Genomic DNA, 8,278 nt, shown 5'->3' with positions numbered 1-8,278 from the left:
TACAAGCATTGTATTAAAAAATGTGAATAAAGAAAGTTGAATAATAAGGTGAAAAAGATCAAACAATTATGAACAGAGTCAGAAACAGCTGTGAAACAATGACAAACAATCTGACATTTGTATATCTGTAGTTCAACAAGGAAGAGAAAGAGTAAGGCTGTTATTACTTCTGAAGACATAATAGTTATCTCCCAAGTTTGGTGAAAGACACTAGTTCAATAAATTATACACAGAAAAATAAATGAAGACACCAATTCAATAAATTGAACACACTCAAATATTTAGAAATGAGAAATTCAAAAGACCTAAACAGAAATGAGGGTTTCTACACTTCACTTGAGTGTGTTCAGATTTCTGCATATGTATTAATATAGAGAAACAACCACCAAGTTTATACTATCCACTGCTCGTAGATACTTTCAAAACCACTAAAAATAAATCAAGACAGAATTCTACTAAATGTGTGAGTAACCCACAAGAAAATGAAACAGGAATGAAGAAACTGAAGAGTCAAGTAGGAAAAAATAACACAGTAGTTGACCTAATCATACAACTGAGTATGCACCTCAAATAAATGGCCTCAGTGCATAAGACCATTGGCAAAGACACACTGGCAGAGGTGGATATGAAACATGAAACTCTTCACTATTTTCAAGTAACTCAGTGACAGAATGGAAGAGAGCAAGTCATGAAAATATGTATTAATTAAGCATTGATTTTAAGAATGGTCAAGTAGGCCTGATTCCAAAAAAATTTTAAACAATGAAATCTTATAAAGGCAAAACAATGCTACACAATAATAAATGAACCAATCCAACAGGAAGATAGAATGATTCTAGTGGTGCACACATTAAACACAGCCTGAAAAGATATGAAACAAAAATAGAGAGCTTGAAAGAAGAGATAGATGAATCCACAGTTGTAGTTAGGAATTTCAAAATTTCTCTCTCTGCAACTGATAGAACTGCTATCCATAAAATTAGGAAAGCCACAGAAATGCTGGTGCCTGCACTAACAGAATATAATTGACATGTATGAAACACTGATTCCAACAGCCGAATATACCCTTTTTCAAGCACCAATGGACATTCACAAAATAGATCACATTTGGAGTCATAAAATAAATGTCAAACATTTTAATGAATTAATATCATGTACTTTGATCATGGATTCTAAGGTAGTAGTAATTAGTAACCAAAAGAAAACTATGAAATATCTTAGCCTGTGGAAATTAAAATTACATTAATAATAAACCCATCAACATAAGAGAAAAGTCTTACAAACAATGAAAATGCAAGGTTTCAGAAAGAAAAAGAAAAGGAAATACAGAAAAACTTGTGGGAATAATGATGGCAGCATTGTGGAAAACAATATATTAATTGCTTATATCAGAAATGAAAAAGTCTCAAACAATATATATAAAGCTATACATAAAGAACAAATAGACATATCAGCAAGTAACAGAAACAAAGAGCAAAAATTACTGAAGCTAAAAATAAGAAAACAACAGAGAACACCAATGAAGCAAAAGATGATTACTTTAAAAATAAATAACATTGGGCTAGAAAGTTGGCTCAGTGGTAGAGTGCTAGCCTGGAGCTGAAGAGCTAAGAGACAAAGCCCAGGCCCAGAGTTCAGGCCCCACGACTGACCAAAAAAAAAAAAAGATAACATTGGTCAAAATTACGTTTTTGTTTTCTTCCTTGCGATTGTTTCTAATGTATTATAATGTGCCATGTGATTTTTTTTATTGCTTTGTATGTCTCTCTCCCACCGTATAACCCCTGTTTTCATTGTTTTTGATGTTGATATAATTTGGGGAGGGGAAGGGAAAAAACAAATTGTTTAAATAGGGCTATAGATTGACCCATTGCAACAATGAGATGTACAAGACGCTATGTCAAAAAACGAACTTTACAATTTAGGGCGGAGGAGGGGGGGGTAGAAGGGGGGTGTACAGAGGGGTTACAGTTACGTGAGCAAGGTAATGAGTGCATTTCTTATCAAGCATTGTTGACTCCTCCTTTGTTTTTCCCCTACTGTCCCTTCCCTCCCACCTCCACATCATGCCCCACCCCCTCTAAATTGTAAAGTTCATTTTCAACATTGTGTGTCTTGTATGTCTCACTGTTACAGTGGGTCAACTGTATCCCTATTTAAATATTTTGTTTTTTCCCTTCCATTTGCAATAACTAGTATATGTCTGGGATAAGTAGAAAAGGTTTATACTCCTAAATTTGATAATTTAGAAGAAGCAGTATATGTCTGGGATATATGTATATGTCTGGAATAAGTAGAAAAGGTTTATATGCTTTAATTTGATAATTTAGAAGAAGCAGATCAGCTTCTTTAAAATTATAAAAAAATTAGTATAGATGAAATTATCTAATTATGTATCATTAAATAAGTATAATTCATAATTTAAAAGGCTTAAAATGTTTTCACTGGTTAAATGATATCAACTTTGATCCTATTTCATCCAGAACATAAGATATAATAATTCATACACTCAGGCCTTTATTAGTCTGATAACAAAAGCAGATGAACAGCCTATAAAGGAAAGCAAAATACAGGAGAGTCAATCTTCAAGAAAGTACTCATAAATGTATAAAAATAAACACACAAACACACAACATGACTAAGTGAAATTTATTCTAAATGTGCAAGGATCTTGGTAGTCTCTTTGAAGATTAGAAATCTACCAAATTTTGATTGTTATATGTAACCTGCAGTTTCAACAGGATAAAGAAAACAAGATTGTATCAACTGATGTAGAAAGCATTTGACAAAGTTTGACATATAATAATGGATTAAACTCTCCAAAATTTGAAATGGGAAGGATAATTTCAACTCAATATAGAACCAACGAGTGAGTATGACATCCATCCATCCATCCATCCATCAATCAATTGTAATTCTCAATGATAATAATGAACATGAGGAAATGGAAAGAAGTGTAACATTTGCAATAACTCCAAAGATAATGAATTACTTTGAGATTATATTCATAATAAAACATCCATGGGTTTTTCATGTGAAAAGTTTTATTAATTGCTGATAAAAATGAAAAGAGACCCAATTAAATGGAGAAACAATATTTTCATGGTTGGGGAAGTTAAATTAATAAACATCTTGATTGTCTATAGATTGAATATAATTCTTATTAAAACCCCAACAGGGGAGACAGGAGGAAGATGGCGGAGATATAGCGGGGCTATACGTAAGCTCTCTCCAAGAAAACAGTTTTCACGGTTCAGGGAATGATTCACTACAGGAAAATCACACCAAGTGAGCTGTGATAGTACAGAGATTCTGCCTACTGAGAAAAATTCAGGCAGTTTGCACTAGAAGACAGATTTGAGCACAAGCGCTTACCAAGGCCCCAGGCAGCTGCTGTGGGCCTGGCCAGACAAAGCTAGAACAAACGCGCTGGAGACAGAGATCTGCAACTCTTCACCACCTCCCGCCCAGACTGGACGATCAGGAGCAGAATTCGACATCCTGCTGGCCACTGGCCCATATCAGGCCAGGCCAAAAAGCCAAGGGAAACCATGAGTATCCCCACTCCTTCCCACAGAACGGCTCAGGGAAGGCAGACCTCCCCTCTCCACCAGACAACAATGCCGTATTTGATACTGGCATAGACCCTGCCATAGCAGCTGACAGGTAACTCGGGACACAAAAGCAGCAGGCTGCATCATTCTTATCCAGGGCGAGGATTTGGACCTGTGAAAGCCAGCTCCGCCCAGAGGAAGGCTGTCCCGCCCAGGCAGAGGGAACTCCTCACAGGACCAAGCCAGAACAACCTTCACTACCTGGTAAGCCTAGAGAGGCAACCGCGACACCCTGCTGGCAGCAAAGGAATTCCATCCATACCCAGCCAAACTGGCACCTTAGCCGGCTGCAGGAATCACACAAAAATCCATTTAAAATGATAAAAACTGGGCAGGTTATAAAACCAAGAGGGATCCAGGTTAGTCTCCCAAAGGGAACTCTCCACTTTGGGAGTCCCCAAACAAGCCAAAACCCCAACTGCACCCAAGCCCAGTCCCAGCAGCAACAAACTACAGTCTCCAGCCACCTCCACCCCATACCACCAAGAAAAACAAAAAAGGAAAAGTAGATCGTGCTTTTTAGTCTGGGAAGAAGGCTTCAAAGTCCCCAAGCCCGTAAAGCACAACTATTTTCTACACACACCCAAACAAGCTGAATTGAGAAACCAACAAAGCAGCAGGGAAAACAGACCACTACAAGTAAATCAAAGATATCATCAAGGAACTGGAAAGCAGACTTAGGGGAGATAGAAGAACCACGCCCCGCACCCCAGTAAATAGAAGATATTTTTTCCCTTTCCTTTTCCCCTAATTATATTTTTTTAATTTTTTTAAATTTCTTTAAAAAATTAAAAGAATTTTTTTCGCTCGTTCTCCTCTTTTTATTTTTTGCAACTACTTTAACTCTCTATTGCCTTTTTTTCTGTCAGTTTTCTTTAATGTGTTTTCGTTTTTAGTTTGGTTTCCTTGTTTTTTCATCTTGCAACAATCCTGTTGGTTTTTTTTTTTTTTGTCCTTTTTCATTGCTGTTCTCTTCACAACGGTATACACAGCCTAAGGTGACCACGAGGCTTCCTCCATAACTGTGTATAGACTTAATTCAGAGTATAAATTGATTACCCAATGCCCTACTGCACAATATTAGTATTTTTAATTTTAATATTATTACTTCATATGTACACAATTGTTCTATTTTTTACTTTTTATGTATACATTTTTCTTTGCTTTTTTGTTTTAATTTTTATTCGCTCTTTCTTACTTAGAATTTAAGTCATAACTTTCCTCCCTCTGTTCCTTTTCTTTTCCTACATCCCTCTAATCTGATTTTTTTCCTGCTATATTTCATTGTATATCTTAATCATTCCTTTAACTACACCTTACTCATTTACAATTATTTCTACGCCTTTATTCCCTCTTTGATTTCTTTATTCTGCTGATCCTTAAGTGTAAAACACTGAGCTAGTCTATATCTGTAGTCAGTGAGACTGTGCCAAAGTGGCTCAGGGTGTTATTCCTTTGGCCCAAATCATTCTAAACCTCATAACATAGCTACTCACTGATTACAGCTGTTTATAATCCCCACTTCTGAAACACAATACCCCTCTCCTGGCAAAGATAAGCAGAGATAAATAAGGAAATACCTATCTATGATTGGGAACCTCTAAAATCAGTGGAAAGACACTGCCAGGCTGTGGATTTTGTTTAAAAACCGTGCCCTGTGATGGTATTGGGCCTATTTATATATCCAGTACAGGAGAGATAGAGTGAAATACCTATTTGGATTGTGTACCTCCAAAGTTTGCACAACCACAAAGCTTTAAGTTGGTGCTTATCTTAAAATTGGGTTCTGGTGAGGGACTGGGTATATTTTCATCTACAAAAAAGAAGAAATATAGGGAAAATACCTATCTTTGAGTGAGAACCTTCAAAGTCTGTGCAACTAAGGGGTTTTCAGTTCAGACTTGCCATAAAAATTGTGTTCTGGTGGTGAAATGGAGATATTTTCAATTTCAAAAAGGATAAATAGAGTGAAAATACCCATTTTGAGTGTGAACCTCCAATTCCTGTGTAACTACAAGGCTCTGGGTGGGGACTTGTCTTAGAATTCTAATTTAGTGTGTAATTGATATAATCTCACTCCCAAAAAGGGCAGATACTATGAAATCTCCCATTGTTGATTGTAAACCCCCAATGTTGGTGCTACTACCATGCTCTGGGTAAATGCTAGTCTTAGATATGTACTTCGGTGTGTAGTACAATATAATCACACTCCCAAAAAGGTGAGAAAGTGAAAATATCCTTCATTGATTGTAAACTCCCAAAGTCTGTGCAACTACAGAGTTCTGGATAGGTGCTTGTCTTAGAATTGTGTTCTGATGTGTAATTGGATATACACTCACTCCCAAAAAAGTGCATTTTTTAGCTGACTGAAAAAATAATGGAGTTTTGTATATTACATGTACATAAAATATAGACACGAATGTTTGTTACATTATATAAAGATTACCTATAAGCATCAACATTTTAACACCTGAAACAAGTCATGTTCTTTCAAAGTATGTACTGCATTTTCAAGTTATGAATATAGATTGTACACTCACAGTTGATTTTTAAAATATCTGTCATAGGCAGAAGATTTTATTAAATAAAGGACATGTGATAAGCCTAAGAGTAGATAAATGGCCTGTTTTTTCAAATACCAACAGAGAGGGCACAAAGAGATGCATTGAACTGAACTAGTTTGAAATCTGTCTTGCTATCACTTTTTCTCTGTATTTAGCTCTGTCTCTGCCTACCTCTTGCTGAGAAGAAGAAAAAAAATGTTTCCCTTTTGCTTTCCTGATCTTACCTTTAGTCTCTCTTTAGAATTCAATCAGCAGAAGGAAAAAAAAAGTTGTATTTGTATGGATTCTACTGAATATGAATCCCTTTTTCAGTCAAAATGGGCTAATCATTATTCTCCTCTTGAACAAGGCAAATGACTGTCCTTGCTTTGTGAAAGGGGATTTGGAATATACAGAAATTTAAATACAATTTTCATTTATACATGAGCCACTTTTCAGCTAACTCCTTTTGTGTCTGGGAAAGAATATCAGCCAACAAGATCCAAATACTCTACTCAAGATGGCTATACAAAAGGATGTCTCAAAGTTGATTTTCAAAGGGTTTGACATGCCACACATAATCGGTGTATTCAAAGAGAAAAGGAAGAGAGGGAATTGAGATCCATCACCATATTTTGTCCTTGTTTAGACAAAGAGCTGAATCACCCCACTTTTTGTTATTCTACTCAGTGCCGTGTGTATATCAATCAATCAGAAATTGGTCATCATTGTTCATTTGGTCTAACTTTTGCTATTGATGTAATTGGCATGGTCAAAATTGATCTGTTTCAACAGTAAATTGGTTGTGATTGATCAAATTCATTAACTGATTAGCTCAGAGATTATTTGATGAAAGCTGTATCTTCAGGTATAGATCTTCACCTTCATGCTTAAGAAGAGAAACATAATCAGAAATTCCTATCACAAAGCAGCCAGAGCAAAGCTGAAGTGTATGTCTTAAGTATATGGAGAGATAAACAAAAGTTTAAAGGTGTCATAATCCTTCAAGGAATGCAGATGTGATTAATTTTAATCCAGAGGTGGTGAAATAGACTACAAATGACATTGTGATTTTACTTTTTCTATTACTATTTTCTTTTTCTTTCTTTTCTTTTTTTTTTTTTGTCGGTCATGGGGGCTTGAACTCTGGGCTTGGCCACTATCCCTCAGCTCTTCAGCTCAAGGTGAGTGCTCTACCGTTTGAGCCACAGCACCACTTCCTGTTTTCCAGTGGTTTATTGGAAATAAGAGTCTCATGGACTTTCCTGCCTGGACTGGCTTTGAACTGTGATCCTCAGCTCTCAGCCTCCTGAGGATTGCAGGCGTGAGCCACCTGCACCCAGCCTCTATTACTATTTTCTGACATATGCCAAAGCATTGAGTTTTTCCTAGCCTTAGGTTGGTCTGAATACAGTTGCTCTTTCATCTGTGCAGTACCATATTCCAAGGTCTCTTGACTATCAAATTAACACCCAAGCTGGTTATTTTCCAGTGTGTATATTCCAGTTCTTGAGACTTAAATAATTATTTTCAAGGTAAGCACCTGGGAGAAATAAATTCAATAAAATCTCTAACATGTACACACATACACACATAAAACATAGAACCTACACATATAACTTTCTACAACTTTAAAATTTCATCTAGGGCTGAATATTTTGCTTATAAATCCTGAAATACATGGAAAAAAAACCCTGGGATGAATAATATCTATTTGCGAGATTCATGGCTTTATTTTCCTTAGATAAGAAATTTTTATTTCCAAAAATTCTGTGATCTTGAGATTTCCTTACAAAGAGTGCACTAAACTTACAAGAAGCTCTGAATTTATGTAGCAGAAATCCTTTGCTTTAGAAAGATGGCTAAGTGCTATGTTTTCAGTTGCCTTGAAGAAAACAAATAGTCAAATGTTCTGTGGAACATCAGCTATGTGAACCAGTAGCATGAACTATGAGCCAACCCATCCTTACTACTCATGCCAGCACAAAGGCTGGCTTTAATGATTTCTCTGTCAATCTAAAGTGTAGTTAATTTTATCCATGACCATAAATTTATTACTGACAATAATTTACTAAGTGATCACTGTGGTTTTCTCCATTTTACATGATAAAAAGAAAAAAA

This window comes from Dipodomys spectabilis, unplaced genomic scaffold (assembly GCF_019054845.1).
Source record: "Dipodomys spectabilis isolate Male_0828 unplaced genomic scaffold, ASM1905484v1 ptg000051l, whole genome shotgun sequence".
NCBI classification, from domain to species: Eukaryota; Metazoa; Chordata; class Mammalia; order Rodentia; family Heteromyidae; genus Dipodomys; species Dipodomys spectabilis.
This window is presented reverse-complemented; position numbering follows the sequence as displayed.